Consider the following 19174-nt stretch of genomic DNA (forward strand, 5'->3'; position numbering starts at 1 on the left):
AGTACTTGGCCATTGTAAATAATGCTGCTATGAGCATTGGGGTGCATAGGTTCTTTTGAATTGGTGATTCAGGATTCTTAGGGTATAATCCCAGCAGTGGGTTAACTGGATAAAAAGGCAGTTCCATTTTTAGTAAGGAAATTCCATACTGTTTTCCACAATGGCTGCATCAGTCTACATTCCCACCAACAGTGTATTAGGGTTCCCTTTTCTCCCCAACCTTACCAGCACTTGTTTGTTGATGTGTTAATGATGGCCATTCTGACCTGATATGAAGTGGTATCTCATTGTGGTTTTAATTTGCACCTCTCTGCTGGCTAGTGATGCTGAGCACCCTTTCATATGTCTCTGGGCCCTCTGTATACCCTCCTTGGAGAGTGTCTGTTCAGGTCCTTTGCTCATTTTGAAATTGCATTGCTTGTCTTCCTGGTTGGAGTCATATGAGTTCTTTATATATTTTGAGAAAGAACAACAAAGTAGAAGGGATCACAGTACCTGATATTGAACTATATTACAAAGCTACTGTAATCAAAACAGTCTGGTACTGGTGTAAGAACAGACATATAGACCAATGGAGCAGAATAGAGAGTTCAGAAATAAACTCACATCAGTATGGCCAGTTAATATTTGACAAAGGGGACAGGAACATAAAATGGAGTAAAAATAATCTCTTCAATAAATGGTATTGGGAGGCCTGGACAAGTATATGCAAAAAAATGAAACTTGACTACCAACTTACACCATACACCAAAATAAACTCAAGAAAGATAAAAGACTTCAATATAAGTCATGATACCATGAAAGTCCTAGAGGAGAACACAGGCAGGAAAATTTCAGATATCCCATGCAGCGATATTTTCACTGACACATCCCCTAGAACAAGAAATATAAAGGAAAGAATAAACATATGGGACTACATCAAATTAAAAAGCTTCTACATGGCTAAAGAAAACATCAACAAAATAAAAAGGACATCAACTATATTGGAAAACATAATTACCAATGATACCTCAGAGAAAGGTTTGATCTCCAAAAATAATTTTTATTTTTAAAAATTTTTTAAATTTATAGTTTACACTCAATATTATTTTATATTAATTTCAGTTGTACCGCATAGTGATTAGACAAGTATATACTTTCCAAACTGGTCCCACTGATATTTCCAGTTGCCAACTGGCACCATACATAGTTGTTACAGTATTACTTACCCATAAAAAACAATGAAACCTAATAATTTGTGACGGCATGGATCGATCTAGAGGATATAATGTTAAGTAAATTAAGTCAGTCAGAAAAAGACCAATACCATATAATTTTACTTATGTGTGGAATCTAAAGAAAAATATAAATGAATAAAAAAAAAACAGAAACAGACTCATAAATATAGAGAACAGAGTGATGGTTGCCAGAAGGGAGGAAGTTTGGCAGACTGGGTGAAAAAGGTGAAGGGATTGAGATGCATGCTTTGTTAGTTACAAAATAGTCATGGGATGTAAAGTACAGCATATATTTAACTATATAGTAAATATAGTTCATGCTTTGTTGTTAAGTGCAAGAAAGTTTTGGGGTCCTTTTGTAAAACAGGTTTTGATAAGGGCAAGGTGAAATAAAACATGAGGACATTCAGTTCATAGATGTAAAACTGGAGAAGTAAGGAATAGGAGGAAAAATAAGCTACTTCACAGTTTTCCTAGGGATAGGAAACTTTGCTCTTGAAGCATTTGTTTTAGTTAAATATCTACCTATTTTAACTTCAGTAACAAATGAAAAACCACCAAGGATATAGTTAAAAATGAAGTGGCTCTGCATTCTGCATTTGCCATAAATCACCATAACATGAACTCAGAGGAGACCTTTTGTTTGAGATTATCCTATTTAGGAAATCATGAAAAGACTTATTTCCTTACATTTCTTATTCTTTTGTAGATTCAAAGGTCACAATGGCTATATGTTATGCAAATAGAATGCATTTTAAGATTTCTGATAGATACTGCTTTTTTAAATATAGAGAGATACATTTTAAAGGGGTTTTCCTAGTGATAATTTAATAAGCATATAATATATGTTACTTAATATTTTATTTTTCACCCTGGTTTCTCCAAACATTCCCTGCCCTTACCTCCCATTTCATTTCTCTTTATTCTTAAAATTTTCTCTTTCTATTTTCTTTTGCTTTTTTTCCCCCTTACTGCTCCATATGGGACCTGAAGATTAAGTATTGGGGTGAAGTTCAGGAAATGGTCATAGACTTTGAGAATGTATATGATGTTAATGTATTTCAACCTTCAGAAACTAATTAAAGAACCACCTAAAGTCTAAAGGATTGTTATATGCCTCTGTCCACAGTGCTTGGGATTTACAATTATAGCTATGTCTTCTAAGACATGCTTCTTCATCAGAAATGATATTGATATGAAAGTGATGTATGGACATGCAGAAAAAAAAGGAAAAAATATTGTCTTTCTCTTTAGAGTAATCTGTTTAAAGACTTCCTAAGTTCCTAATACCTGGCACTAATATTAAACTCTCCTCAGAATCTCATAGATTAATTACATATTGGCTCAATGTCAGATCAGGGATTCAAGTTTTGGTATACCTCAATTAAAATAAATAGTATCCAAATATACAGGGTCTGGAACAATGATACCCCTTTTCATTACAAAATCTTTTTTGGAAATTTAATGAGCAATTACAAAATCATGAGCATGTAATTCTGTAACAACAATATCACACTCAAGCACACCATATGACATTTTATGTGAAATGTTCAAATTAAAACTATTAATTATGAGCTAGGTGGTGAAAGAGAAATACCATATGATCTAATCTATAAGTGGAACCTAATAAACAAAACAGACAAGCAAGCAAAATACAACCAGAATCATTGAAATAAAGAACAATCTGACAGTAACCAGAGAGGAGGGGGGAGAGGGAAAGTAGGGGATAATAAAGGGGGACCAACAAGGAACATGTATGAACGACATATGAACAAAGGCAAAGGGAGTGGGTTCTAGGGTGGGAGGTGGGATGGGGAGGCAGGGAGGGTGTGGTGGGCTGGAAATAGAGATAATTGTACTTGAACAACAATAAAAAAGAAAGAAAAAAACTATGAATTATTACACCCATATTATTATCCTACCAACCACACTCAAGAAGGTGTTACTTCTGACATACCCTATGTATTTTGAAACTTGGAAAGCACTTTAGGTTTGGTCTAACCACCCACTCTAGTATTTGAATAACCTCCCATACAAGAGGAGAATCCCCCCTAAAACCAGTGGCTATCTGGAAGAAGTGTGTTCTAAGAGGAGACATAAAAACCAAAGCATGTGAAGCAGATGCATGTCTGATGTATTCCAAGAATAACTAGAAGGCCAAGGTGGCTTGATTAAGATGTCAAGGGGAGAGGGAATGGGGAGTACAGAAAACAAAGCTGAGGTCTAAGAGCAAATGAGTTGAGTGACAGATTTTATAGATAGTGGGTCACTGTCAAGACTTAAGGGTTTTTTTTTTGTTGTTGTTTTGTTTTGTTTTGTTTTGTTTTGTTTTGTTTTGCCCTGACTGGTGTAGCTCAGTGGATTCAGTGCCAGCTTGTGAATCATAGGGTCATCAGTTCAATTCCCAGTCAGGGCACATGCCTAGGTTGCAGGCCGGGTCCTTAGTAAGGGGCGAGCAAGAGGCAACCACACATTGATGTTTCTTTCTTTCTCTTGTCCCTCCCTTCTCTCTCTCTAAAAATAAATAAAATCCTTTAAAAAGACTTAGGTTTTCTCCCCCTCAATATTTTATTATTTAAATTTTCAAACATATAGAAAAGTTGTAAGAATTATACCATAAACACCCATATCCATACCACTTAGATTCAACATATAACATTTCTGTATTTGCTTTATCAAATATTCATCATCTATCTATCCCTCTATCTACCTACCAGTTCATCTTATTTTTTTATGGTGCACTGCCAGTTAAGTTGCAGAAATCAGTACACTTTGTCCCAAATACTTCAGCATGCATATTATCAGTGGAACTTCAATACTGGTTTTCAGTTCAATTTTATAGGTAAAATTTACAAAAAAACAAAATGCACAAATCTTAAAGGTGTTCTTTTGTGGGTTTTTACAAACATACACACCTGTTTAACCCAAGCCATGGTGAAGATATAGAACATTACTGTCACCCCAGGAATTTCCCTCATGTTCATTCTGAGTCATACCTGATGCCCCTCACCTGCTTTCCCACCCTCTCACTAGGAGGTAACTACATTTCTGATTTTTCAAAACCTCAGATTAGTTTTGACATTTCTGAAAATTTATATAAATGAAATTATATACTATGTGCTGTTTAATGTAAGGACTTTCTCACTCAGCATATTTCATATCAATTTTTACTATCAGTTGATTTTTCTGTTATATACTATTCCATTGCATACACATACATATATCCCAATTTATCTATTATATAGATGGAGGTTTCTATTATTTAGAATGTAAGGCTATTATGAATAAAGTTTCTATGACTATATTTCATATAAGGATTTTTAGAGACTATTGTTAGAGTAGTCTTATGTTTACAGCAAAATTTACAGGAAGACACAATTTCCTGTATACTTCGCAACCCTACATATATATAAACTCCCCCATTATCAGTAAGCCCCACCAGAGTGGTACATTCATTATAATTGAACCTGCATTGACACATCTTAATCATCCAAAGTCTGTAGTTTACATTATGGGCCTGGACTCAGTGTTGCACATTGTATGCATTTTTATTATTGAGTTATTGGGGTTTTTCATGTAACCTGGATACCAGTCTTTTGTCAGACATTTAATTTATTAGTATTTTCTCCCAGTGTAGGTTCGCCTATTCATTTTCTCAATGGAGCTTCTTGTTGAGTAATAGTTTTTAATTTTAATGAAGTCCAAAGTGTTATTTTTCCTTGTGTCTTATCTAGAAAAACTTTGTCGACCTAAAGTTGTAAAGAGGCTCTTTTCTGTTTTCATCTACATGCTTTATAATTTTAGTTCCTATATTTAGATTCATGATCCATTACAAAGTATGCTTTAATATACAGGTTATAGATTATTATATTTCCCACAGATATTAAATTGTTCTGGTACCATTATGGAAAATAGTTTGCTTCTTCAATTGGATTCTTTTAGTGTTTTTGCCAAAAATTTAATGATTATATAAATGAAGGTCTGTTTATGGACAGTATATTTTTCATTACCTATTAGTCAGTTTTTATGCTAACACCACACTATTTTTATTATTGGACATTTGTATCAAGGCCAGAAGTCAGATAGTGAATAAATTTCTACCTTAGAGTCACACATGTGAATTCAAATATCAGATCTTTAGAAGGACACAATTGAAACTATACATGTTAACTCATTATACAGTGCACAGTGATGCATTAACATATTATTTCCTGCAGACATATCAGTACCATTCAGACAAGACTTTTTCTTGTTTTGTTTGTTTGGGCTTGAAATAGAATGGAGCAGAGGAGTAGGCAGGAGACAGGTGTAGCCTGAAGCCAGTCCTGGGGTTCTAGTCTATTTTGAAATAGTGCCTAGTTTGGAAAAGAAAAATATAGTGGAATAAAAACTATGAGGTGAGGTTTCTACCAAAATTGGAAGATCCTTTCCATCCTTGACTCTATAATTTCCCAGGTTCTTTGTTTGGAAGTGCATCAAAGGGTGTGGTAGATGAGGAAGGAGCTTACTACTCTTTAATTATTGTCAAAGTACAAGGTCTGTCAGGAAGGTATTAAGCCATGAAATATGAAAAATAGAGACATTTATTGAAGAAGATACAAGATGCAAGAAATATTGTATGTAGGACAATGATGCCTCAGTGCCCTTCAAAGTCGGCACCCTGGGACCTCACACAATTCTCCCAATCGCCATCAACTGCCCCATTGTATTTTCCTGAACCTCATTGATGGTCTGAAATGTTTTCCCTTTCAAAGGTGATTTTAGTTTTGAGAAAAGCCAGAAGTTTCAGGGCACCAAATCTGGACTTTAAGGGGGCTGAATCACCTGGGTGATTTGATGTTTCACCAAAAACTTCTGCATGAGACATGATGCATGAGTGGGCATGTTGTCATGATGAAGCTGCCAATCACCAGTTGCCTATAGCTGTTGCTTTTGAATTATCCAAATAGTTTTTGCAGAATAATGTTCAAGCTTAACACAAAGTTTGATGCACATGCATTACTCTACTCAGTCATTTTGAATGCAACAGCCACGCAGTACACATACTCACTCAAAGGCATCTACTGCCCCCACTGACTAATGCAGTGAAATCATCATTGTTCACACATGCACATTCCAGTCCACTCTCTGGCCTCAAGTTTACACCGATGTCATACAAACGATTTGCGTAATAAAAATAGTGGGACTTTATCCAGACAGACATCATATTTATAACTTTACATTTTATTTATATTTATTTATTCATTTTTAATTTATTTTTCATTGTTCAGTTACAGTTGTCCCCATCCCCCCCCCATTGCTCTCCCCTGTCCTATCCAACCCCCGCTCCCAAAGATAATCCCCACCTCATTGTCCTTGTCCATGGGTCCTTTGTACTCATTCCCCTTCTTTCCCTCATTGTCCCCCTCCCTGAAACTCTCTGGTCACTGCCAGCTTGTTGTTTATTTCAATGTCTCTGGTTCTGTTTTGCTTACTTGTTTGTTTTGTTGAAAGGTTCCACTTATAGGTGAGATTATATAGTATTTGCCTTTCACTTCCTGGCTTATTTCACTTAGCATAATGCTCTCCAGTTCCATCCATGCTGTTGCAAAGGGTAGGAGCTCCTTCTTTCTTTCTGCTGTGTAGTATTCTGTTGTGTAAATGTAGCACAGTTTTTTGATCCACTCATTTACTGATGGGCTACTTAAGCTGTTTCCAGCACTTGACTATAGTAAATAACACTGCTGTGAACATAGGGGTGCATAGGTTCTTTTGAATCAGTGATTTAGGATTCTTAGGGTATAATCCCAGCAGTGGGTTAACTGGATAAAAAGGCAGTTCCATCTTTAGGTTTTTGAGGAAATTCCACACTATTTTCCACAGTGGCTGCACCAGTCTACCTTCCCACCAACAGTGTACTAGGGTTCCCTTTTCTCCCCAACCTTACCAGCACTTGTTGTTTGTTGATGTGTTGATGATGGCTGTTCTGACCTGATATGAAGTGGTATCTCATTGTGGTTTTGATTTGCATCTCTCTGCTGGCCAGTAATGCTGAGCATCCTTTCATTTGGGCCCTCTGTCTGTCCACTTTGGAGAAGTTCACGTCTTTTGCCCATTTTTTAATTGGATTGTTTGTCTTCCTGGTGTAGAGTTGTATGAGTTCTTTATATATTTTGGAGATCAAACACTTGCCTGATATATCATTGGCAAATATGTTCTCTCATACAGTGGGTTCATTTTTATTCTGATGATGGTTTCTGTTCCTCTGCAGAAGGTTTTTAATTTGATATAGTCCCATTTGTTTATTCTTTCCTTTATGATCCTTGCTCTAGGGAACATATTGGTGAAAATATTGCTGCATGGAATATCTGAGATTTTTCTCCCTATGTTCTCCTCTAGGACTTTTATGTTGTTATGACTTATGTTTAAATCTTTTATCCATCTTGAATTTATTTTGGTGTATGGTGTAAGTTGGTAGTTGAGTTTCATTTTTTTTTTTTTGCATATAGCTGTCCAGATCTCCCAACACAATTTGTTTTTTATTCCATTCTATATTTTCTGCCCCCTTTGTCATATATTAATGGACCACGGGGACATAGGTTTATTTCTGGATTCTCTATTCCGTTCGACTGGTTTATGTTTTTGTTCTTATACCACTACCAGACTGTTTTGATTATAGTGACCTTGAAATATTGTTTGATATCAGGTACTGTGATCCCTCCTAATTTGTTCTTTTTCCTCAAATTGTAATGTACATATCAAATTAAAATATTTACCAGGGATAATATATGCATTTGGTACCAGTAGAAACATGGATTTTTATCTAAAAGTGTTTTTTTTCAAATTGTTTAGATCATAAAGTATTTTGTTCTTTAATGTTTTATTTGTTTTTATTAGTAGTCCATACAAATTTTCTAAATATAATGGGACAACTTACCTTTTAAAAATTTACATTTTGCTTTCAATATTGTTTTGTATTGGTTTCAGGTATACAACATAGTGGTTTTTCTTTAACCATTTAAATCTGTGTTTTCCCATGATCCCTTTACTCAAAGTCAATGTTAATCATTTTACATATGTCTTGGAAATGTTTAAGAATTGTTTTTATTCCCTCATACTCACCAACAATACATATTTATGTAGTTCTATTGTATATTTGAAATTGAACGATGTGGTAGGGATTTAGAATTATGTATAAGCTATAACTCCCCCCATATGAGATTTACTGATTGCTAAGTAGGTGGTTCACTGGGCTATTATTTATAACTCTTTCCTTTTGTTTAATGTTTTAATTTCCCTTCCTAAACTGTTACTGACATGTTAGAATCAAATTCTGTGGTATCAAAATATTAAAATCAACAGGTCAAATTTCCTTTAGAGAGTTTGGTTCATTTAAAGGCAATGACAATATGTTCCCTGAGTGCATATATACAGGGATATACAAATATTCCCACCAAAAATGCAGTAAATAGATACTTATGCAGTTTATGATGGGTAATTTTAATATTTACCCTCTTTCTCTGTGGATGGGATTCTGGATAATACTTAAGTTCTTAGGCTCTTCTGCCTCTTCTGAGAGTTTCATGCCATATGTGTATGTATGTGTATATATGTATATATATATATATATATGTGAATTTATGTTTGTGTATATGTGTGTGTGTGTATATATATTCAAAAATTTTTTACTTCTTTTCACTCATCTGCATGTTGCCTACACAACAATTGAGACTGCCTAAAAAATTACATACTTTACAATTTTGTACCTTGATATTAAACACTTGACTCACTTTGCAAATAAATATATATATTTCTTCCTGTTGATGAGTTATGTATGTCTAGTGTGTTTTCCTGAATATAAATATGAATATAAGTACATATATTCAATTTTTCAAAAAAAGTTATGAAAATTACCTATTAGAAATGACATTGATGTAAGGTAAGTTTCATGAATCTTTTCTCTGTTCTTTTCTAGTGCAAGGGTGTGACTAAAATGTGTAATTACATAATGGATCTGCCACCTGAAGTCACTGGACCAGAAGAGATATCACCTAGGATGCAAGTGGTAAGCAAATTTTAAAAAATATTTTTCATTAATATAATACATTATATAAATTTTAAATGTCAATCAAATCCTAATTTAACACATAATCATTTAGGGGTTTTGAGGGGGTTCCTTTCAATGTTGCTCCATATATTCAGTATATAAGATGATGTAATCATATCTTGCTTTTTTATATAGTCATTATATTAATTTTGAGTGACTACATTATGTACAATTTAATTTATAACCCATAATTAATTTCATTATTTAATTATTGTTGGATTATTTTGATTGCCACCAGTTTTCAGGTAATAAAAGTAAAGCTGATATAGTTATCTTTCTAGGTATATTTATCTTTAACCATTGAATTAATTTCCTTGAATATATTCCTATGATTCTGATGATTATAGTGACAGAGTGTACAATTATTTTAAGATTATCAAATTATCTTCCAGAAGAATTCTACCAAATTAAACCTTCATTTTCATCAGTATTAGGTTTTATCTGTTTTTCTTATTCCTGCTATAATTATAAAATCAAAACTTATTTGTGTTTTAGGTTGTATTTAATTGCTTGGACATTGTTCTTATATTATATATGTTTCTACACTTTTCTCCATTTCTTTATCTTTATTATTAAAACTATTTTTTTCTCATTTAAAAGTAATAACTTATGTAAAATGTGGACAATACAGAAAAGCATTTGAATTGTTTCACCCATTAACAATATTTATATATTTTCTTCCAGTGTTTCTTCTCTTCATATTTTACTTAAATTATTGTGACATATGTATTACATATATAAGTATATGTATTCATTTTATATACTTATATATAAGTATATATATTCATTTTATTCATAAATACATGTATAATTTGATCATATAAACATAATTCATTTGATATCTTTTATTGGCATTCAAATTATTTCAAGTTCTTGCTATTACCATTATACATAATACTTTGATATATATAATTGTACATCTTCATACATTAATTTTTCTCAGACTTAGTTGCTTAGACATGGAATTACTAGTTCAAGGGCTATGAACATGTTTAAGATTTTTAATATAACTGAAAAATTTCTTTCATAAAGGGTTATATCAGTTTACGCTAAAGATACTACATCAGCAGCATATGTGCATAACCATTTCATTATACATTTACTATTTAATTATCTAGGTGAAAAGTAGTCATAATCACAACCTTGTCATGTTTTATTTCTCTTACAATTAATGAGATTGAAGTTTTCCATTATATTTACAAGCCATTTTTATTTTATTTTTGCCTGAATTGCCTGCTCATAATGTTTGTCCATTTAACTACTGGAGTCTTAGTGATGATTTATATGTATTTTATATTACTCATCTGTATATGTTCCAAATTTATTGTAAAGATTTTCGCAGTGCTTTCAGATAAGGAATTTTTAATTCAGAATTAAGCCAGGAAATTAATTACCAGTGAAGTCAGTTACATAGTTTAAGTGCATTATTTTAACTCAACCATGATAGGATTATATTTATCTTAGTATATATGTGAGTTTCTAGAACTTTTAAAAAGGAATGTAGTTATGATTTACTTCTCTTTAAACAGAGGGAAAATAAACCACACTTGCTCAAACACAAGATATTATTTAATATGAAAAATATTTAAAGTTCTTATTTAAGTAACCATTCAGATGTCACACTTGTATTTTTAAAATCATTTTAATCTATTGTCAAATCTTAGTTTAATGTTTCTATGAAAACATAACAAAATAGTTTTTACAGTTGCCCATATGGAAAACCTAATCTTAGCATACTGATTTAATGAGAGAAAGGTGGCAGAGACATTTAATATAGAATTGTTTGGGTTGAAATAGTTAATGACCTAAAAAATAAATAGGCTATTATCTTATTGTTCAATTGTATTAAGGATGGGATGTCATTAAACTATAAACTGCATGCAAAAAGAATGTGACATTTTATACTAATGATTACATGCACAAATTATTTAAAATATTTAAGAATAATTTGGTTCTCAGTTGTAGAGTAAGATAGAATATTAACTTTATTAGGTAAAATACAGAAATCTAAAATGTGATAGGAAATTTTATAAATGAAGGAGCAAATTAATTGGAGCAATATTAGAATTTAGGTTTTAGTTTCCTTGAAATCTGACTTTACCACTAATAAAGCTACATGTGAACTTGAACAAGTCATATTTCCTCTTTGAACCTCAGTTTCTCCTATGTAAAATGCAAGGTCTGAGTGAATTACAACTGTGGTCACTTATAGCTCTGTGAATCTAATGTGGTTTCCCTGGTCCACTATTTTATTCCTTCCCACAGTGTTCTCTCAAAGAAATGATTAACTACTGCTTATATTCTCCCTAGTAATTAATTAATCCCTAACACAAAAATTGATTATTATTGATTTCCCTCAAAATGTTAGTTTTATAGCTACAGATTTTGATGTATTGAGAGAAGGAGAGGTTGTTAAGAGTTTGGACAGGAAATAAAATTCTCCCAACCTACAATTGCTGAGGAAATATATACAAATTGAAATATGGAATGAGAAAAATCACAATGAATTCTAAATTTTAAAAATATGACAAATATTACAAACATAAAATATTCTTGGGGCCTTTGGAAGGGGCTTATACAAATGTGAGGCCCTAAAACGTAAGCTTCATTGGCTTCATGGTAAATTCATGTCTGGAATTAGGCATGTTTTTTCCTTTGCGTACGTCTCTGTGGCCACTCCTTATCTTTAACAGTCCTTCTAATTCCATGGACACAAGTAACATGAAAGAAGAAAACTACATTGGAGGCCAAACAGGAAATATATAGATACAACTTTTGTGTCAGCCAGAAATATATGAAGCAGTATCTTTCCCTCTATGAGCGCTGCCTGAATTATTCTTGCTATATTATATTAAACACTAGCCACAAAGTTGCAACCTTTTGGGGGAGCAGTGAAAAGTTTATGAAATGCTTTCACTCAGATGGCTAAAGAAACCTACCCACAAATATGAGCCTATACCAACCACAATAAGAATAACTAATAAGTTTTCTGGCTGGGACCATTATTTCATATCTAGGGAAGGGTACTGGCCCATTGTCATCATCTCTACCAACATCTTGTCACACTCATCTTTCATCTAATATGCCTGGCTCCGTATGCTTTCCATTCACTTGGTTTGTGGATAGTTATAATCATTGATCTGATCAATGATTGTGAAGACCCAATATGTTTTCATTGAAATAGTCCATACATTCTTTATAATCTAATATTTGTATTTTATGCTATGATTTTTCATTCACAGTTTCCTCTGCTTTTTTTTTTTGCAATCACCTGAAATACAGTCTTTGCAACATTGCAAGGCTCTCTGTAGTCAATGATACCACACTTAATTTTGAGATCTATCATGTTTCAGGAAATTGTGACATCTATGGCAAGTCTTGGTTATCAACATCTGCAATCGAAAACCAAAATGAAAGACACAAAATGTAATTTTATTTTTAAATATACAATATTCTAATTAATAAATATGGATATAAAACCATATGCCTTGCTGAGAAAACTGATTATCAGTAGAAGAAATCTACCCAGAATGATCAGATGGCAGGAAAAATCAACCTTAATGCTCTACAAAAGAATAAAGCTAAGAAGTAAAGGAATTTATCTAAATAAATGGAAATTTTATCTAGGATTTTTGTCAACATTGAAAAATCTAACAGGCTACTTTATGGGCTTTCTGTTTTAAAATAAATCAATAGTAGAATTATTTCTAAGTGTGAGAAAAGTTATGACAACATTAAAACTACATGTCTGTGTGTTAAAATATTGCATGGCTACAAGGTATTTTCATTGTAAAGATGCATGTCTAAAAGGAGTGTTCTGTGTTTCCAAAATGTGTCATTAGCGTACATTCTGAAAAATCTATCATTTACTTCAAAAAAGTGTCTCTGTCCTTCTACTTATAGAAACAAAGTTTCAGATTCCATGTATTCACATGTGACCATGGCAAGTAATGAACAATGTTACAAAATTGCTCAACTTAAATGGCTCATCTCTGCTCAGGAGAAGCCTAGAACCACTTGACTGGTCTCTTGTTTCCATTCAAGTATCAGGACTCAGGAGATAAAACCAGGAGCCAGCAATCAGACACTAGGCAGGCCGTGTATACTTGATGGACCTTTCTGTAGTAACCCTTTGACCAATAACCTTGATAGGCTTCTCAGTAGCAGTAGCTAGTCTGGGTGAGATAGCTCTACTAAATTGTCCTCATCAGGGAGATAAAAAAATTAAGTATAGATTGGAAACTCACAAAGTTCCTGCCAGTCTATTTGATCTCCTTCTTTCTCCCATTCCATCTCACTTCTTAACTTTTGTCCTCTTTCTCACTTGCTCTACGCATGATATGATCACTCACTTACTCACTCACAGCCTTCTTCCATGAGTATATATCCCCTAGTGGTAGTGTCAGTAAATATCAATTCTATGAATGAAAATTCAAGTGATGTCCATGATGCTAAAAAGAAGCCCTGGAAGACACAATTCTACATACCTCATCCTTTTGAATAAGAAAGCACCATTTCAATTTTTTAATTTGTATGTTTTTAAAATTTTATTTATTGATTTTTAAAGAAAGGAATGGAGGAGAGAGAGAGAAAGAGAGGGGGAGAGAGAGGGGGGTTCATTGTTTCTGTTCCACTCATTCATGCATCCGTTTGTTGGTTGATTCTTGTATGTGCCCTGACCAGGGATTGAACTCACAATCTTGGTCTATTGGGACAACACTCTAACCAAATGAACTACCCATCCAGGGCAAAATCTGCATGTTTATAAATAGCCAGTATTTATGCCACTTCACAGTTTACTTGTATATCCACTTTTTTTTAATACCATCACCTCATTTGGTCCTCAAAAAGACTGTGATAGACAGGATAGGACCTATTTTCATACTCATTTTTAAAACTAACAAATGGAGGCTCAAATACGTGGTACCACTCGCTACGCCTGCTTGTCACTGCTATCAAGTTCAGCTGGATTGTCAATATCACTTACTTATTTAATCATCTGTGATCAGCTGTCTTTTCTCAGAAGCAAATCCAAAATATTCTCACTCCAAAAAAGGCCCCCTATCCAACTCCAGCTTCCTTTGAATCTCAGCTTTGGCCTCACCACCCCCTTCAGCAAAAATCCTGGGCCAATCAGTCATGAACATCCTGGAAATACCTCCAGTAATGGTGGACTTGGTATTTTGTGTGGACTTGGTTATTTTAACTTCCTGGCTGAAAACAATCAGAAAAGCTTGACAAATTTTAAAATCATTATAAAGAAAAACAGTCAGTGAAAGATATGGGGCCAAGATCTGGGAGAAGAAGGAAATGCAATGCAAGCCAGAAGAAAATGGAATGCCATTTCTAAAGTGAACTGAAAAAGCTGAAAGAAAATAACCACCAATTTAGACTTCAATTACCCATAACAATATCCTTCAAAAATGAGAGTGAAATCAAAACTTTTTGACAAAGTGAGCTGAGAATGTGTTACCAGCACACCCAACTAAAAGGTGCTCTTCAGAAGAAGAAAGATGATCCCAGATGGAAACTCAAGGAAAGAATGAAGAGCAACAAAATGGTAAATATATACATAAATATGAGTGATTGTTGACTGGGTAAAATGGTAATAATAGCAATGATAATATGGGGTTTTAAATACATAGAATTGAAAATCATTCCAATGGTAGCAGATAAGGTGGGAGGAGGGTAAACAAAGTATGCTAAGATCCTTGCACTATTCAAGAAGTGAAAAAGTACCATACTTTGATAATCCATGGGTGCTCATAGTAGCCACTAAAAAAATAATAAATTAATGTACAACTAACAAGCAATATAAGAAAAGATTGAAAATGGAAGTCCAAAAGAAAATAAGAGAAACAAAAATAAGAGGAAAATGGGCATAAAAAGTATGTATCAGGTGGCAAGGTGGTAGATTTAAACTCAAATGCATCAGCAATAATATTTGTTGCAAACAAACTAAGTGCTCAACGTAAAAGAAAAAAGAATGTTACATTAGGTAGAAAAATCTCATCTCTAAGCTGCTTACAAAAGACATGCCTGCAATGTAAAAAATGGAATATTTGAGAGTAAAATGATGGAAAAAGATACACCATACAATTATCAAAAGAAATTTCACATATCAAACTAAGTAGATTTTAAGGTGGAAAACATTACTGAAGCTAAAGGTGGATGTTTCATAAGTTAAAAGGTTAGTTTCATCAGAAAAGTAAAACAATTTTAAATTTGTATACATATAATTTTACTATAATCTCAAAATAATTAAGGCAAAAATGTGAACCTCTTCATCTTCCTGCACTCCCACCTTCAAAGTGATTCTTATTCACAGGCAACCTTATTTCCACTCCTCCAGGTGCAGAGGAGAACATATTTCTTCTTTCTAAGTATGGTCTTCTCATTTATTTCAGCACCTTATTTCTTTTCATTTTCATTGACCGTTTAACTTTTCTTCTCACCCGCTACTTTCATTCTATCTATATTCATACCCAAATCTCTCCCATCCCCCAAAATAAAATAATTCTTTATTATTTCATCCTTTAAATATTTCATTGACTTTTCCTTTTCTGCTAAGCAAATTTTCCTTAAAAGACAATCTATGCTATCAATCCCTTATCTCACATCCACTGCTTCATCAACAGAAACCATGCTTCTGCACTCATTACTCTACTGAAACTTCAGTCCTCATTTAATATTACTTATCTGCAACTTTTAACTGAGTTGATCACTACTTATTTGAACCTCTTTCTTCCACTGGCTTTTGAGACACCTTGCTCTCTAAATTCTTCTCCCAACTGTCTGGCCATTTTTCTCAGTCTTCTTGATTGGATTCTGACTTTTTATTCCATAAATGTTGCAATTTTTCCTTAATTTATCCTGAGGGTTTTGTTTCTTAGGTCCCTCTGACTCAGTGTTTCTCAATCTTTTAATCCCATAAATGAGAATTACTTAGAGGCACTTGTTAAAAATGCAAATTGTAAACTGTACTCCCACACCTTCTGAATCAGAATCTGTAGGGATAGGGTTCAAGAATGTGTAATTTTTTTTTTACAAACTCTCAGTAATTCTAATGCAGGCCAATGTTGGAGAAGCACTTTTTCCTTTTACCTAAAGAAAGTCCCATGTTTTTTTAAACTATTACTTATATGCTGATAAACTTCTAATCTATATTTCACCAAGACTTCTCCCCCAAGTCAAAACTTAACTATGATTAAATCCTTTGTGTAGAGAAAGAAGGCAGAGGAGGGATTTAGCTAAAATGTGCTCTACAATAGCTTAATATGAAATGTGATTATTCAAACTGCAGAATACTGAACTAGGAGTCAGGAAACAGTTTTAAGTCTTGGTTCTATTATTTACTAATTATGTGACCTTTCAATTAACTGAACTCCACACAACTTCAAATCCTAATTTGTAAAAATAAAAGGATTATAATAGTTCATCTTTAAGCCATGTAATATTAGAGAAGTTATTTAACTGTTCTTAGTTTTCTCAGATGTATAAAGGAGTTAATCATGCCCAATAAGGTTACTGTGAAGATAAATTGGAATATATTTAACATGTAGGAAGTGCTCAATGAGAATGAGAGAGGCACTGTTATTACAAAAAGAATCCTAGTCAATATTCTAATGTTTCATCTGTTAAAAGGCTGTTGTTTATAGTGCATTTCAACAAATTACATACTGGCTTACTTCCTCCTTAAAAGTAGAAATACAAATGAAATTACACAAGTGTCAATTTTAAAAGTTGGTTTTTAAATGTGCAAATATTCTAGAGGCATAATTATTCTTTGTAGGAAAATGTCATTTAGTGTGATTTGACTGCCTTTGAAATAGAAATTTTCTGTAAATCTATAAATAGTTAGATTTGATAAACAAGCATGATGAGCTTTTGCAGAAGTAAAAAAAATGTGAGATGAAATTTCAAAGGAAGTAATATTTTGCCTCAAATTAATGTACACCAGAGTAGGAGTAGAGAAACCTTTTTACTCATTCACTTATTCAATGATTCATTCAGTAATCCTGTTTTGTAATTATATGCCAGGCATTCTGCTTGGTAATGAGAATGTACCCCATCTCTCATAGTTCACAGTCTAACAAAGGATTGTGAACAAAAAGAGTTGTTATTTTAACAGGCAAAAAAATCAGCTTCTAATGCCTTGATCACGTGGCCATTCTAAATGAATCCCTCAAAAATTTCTTTTGAATGGTAAAAATCATAACAGAAAATGAAAGCATTCTTTTGAGGCTGAATGAACCAAATCAGTGCCCAATAATTCATCTCAAAATGCAAAATTATTAGTAGTTTGTACAAGATAACATTTCATGTGGTTATGATAGTTTATCTGATTTATGATATGATGTCATGGTAGCTCCACTGTTTGTCCAGCATTAATAAATGTTTACCAAAAACAACCAAAAGGTTTCAGTAAATCTCAGTAATGAAGTTATGTTCCTATACTCTAAGATAACTTTTTCAAAAGTGCTTCTAGTTCTAACTAGAAATACTTAATTCCAAAGCAGTTACTTTTGTCTGATAATTTTATTTATTTTTAGACAGAGGGGAAGGGAGGGAGCAAGAGAGGGAGAGGAACATCAATGTGTGGTTGCCTCTCACACGCCCCTTACTGGGGGTTTAGGTGGCAATCCAAGCATGTGCTCTGACTGGCAATCAAACTGGTGATCCTTTGGTTCATAGGCCTGTGCTCAATCCACTGAGCCACAGCAGCCAGAGCAGATAATTTAATTTTAAATAAAATTAACAAATGCCTTTACAATTCTGAGCCTTTTTTAAAATGTATTTTTATTAATGTTTGAATACAGTTTCCATTTTCCCACCACCACTTTCCCCCACCCTACCCACCCCCACCTCCCCCCCTCAATCCTACCCTCCTTTGGCTTTGCCCATAAGTCCTTTATACTTGTTCATTTATGGCCCTTTCCTTTCTTTCCCACGTGATTTCCCTCCTCCCTCCTCTCTGGTTACTGTCAGTTTGTTCTTAATTTCAGTGTCTCTGGTTCTATTCTGCTTGCTTGTTTGTTTTGTTTATTAGGTTCCAATTATAGAGGATATCATATGGTATTTGTCTTTCACCACCTGGCTTACTTCAGTTAGCATAATGCTGTCCAGTATCATCCATGTTGTCACATAGGGTAGGAGCTCCTTCTTCCTTTCTGCTGCATAGAATTCCATTGTGTAAATGTACCACAGTTTTTTGACCCACTCATTTACTGATGGGCATCAAGGCTGCTTCCAGCACTTGGGTATTATAAATCAATACATGTAATACATTGCATAAACAAAAAACAAAATCACATGATCATATCAATAGATGTGGGAAAAGCATTTGATAAGGTACAGCACCCATTTATGATAAAAATGCTCAGCAAAGTGGGAATAGAGGGAGCATACCTCAACATAATAAAGGCCATATATGAAAAACCTATAGACAACATCGATTCTGAGCCATTTTAAAGTGGGGGTTGTGAGCAGGACCTTTCTTCCTGGTGCAAGAGAGAAAGTTGGTTTTACATATTTTGAAACTAACAGTGGACACTTTTATTGTTTTTTACATTTTAGAAAAACAAACAAAACATACATAAGTATGTGTAATTTTCTTTTCTTCATAGATATAAAACAAAGATTGAGTGTTTTTCGCATTTTTACTATTTCTGCATATGTAGAAATCCAATAGAATATTTCTTTAAAAATACCATGTACTGCTAATTTCCGCCCCCCTCAAATGAAAAGGGATTAAAATGTGAGTAACACATCAAGAAGTTTTTTACAGGCTATAATTACCAGACACTTCAGATGGAATTTAAAGTAAATGAACTTTTCATTTTGACTTTAATATTTAGATTTACAATCTTTA

Source organism: Phyllostomus hastatus, unplaced genomic scaffold (genome assembly GCF_019186645.2).
Source record: "Phyllostomus hastatus isolate PE091 unplaced genomic scaffold, TTU_PhHast_1.1 phas_contig_551, whole genome shotgun sequence".
NCBI classification, from domain to species: Eukaryota; Metazoa; Chordata; class Mammalia; order Chiroptera; family Phyllostomidae; genus Phyllostomus; species Phyllostomus hastatus.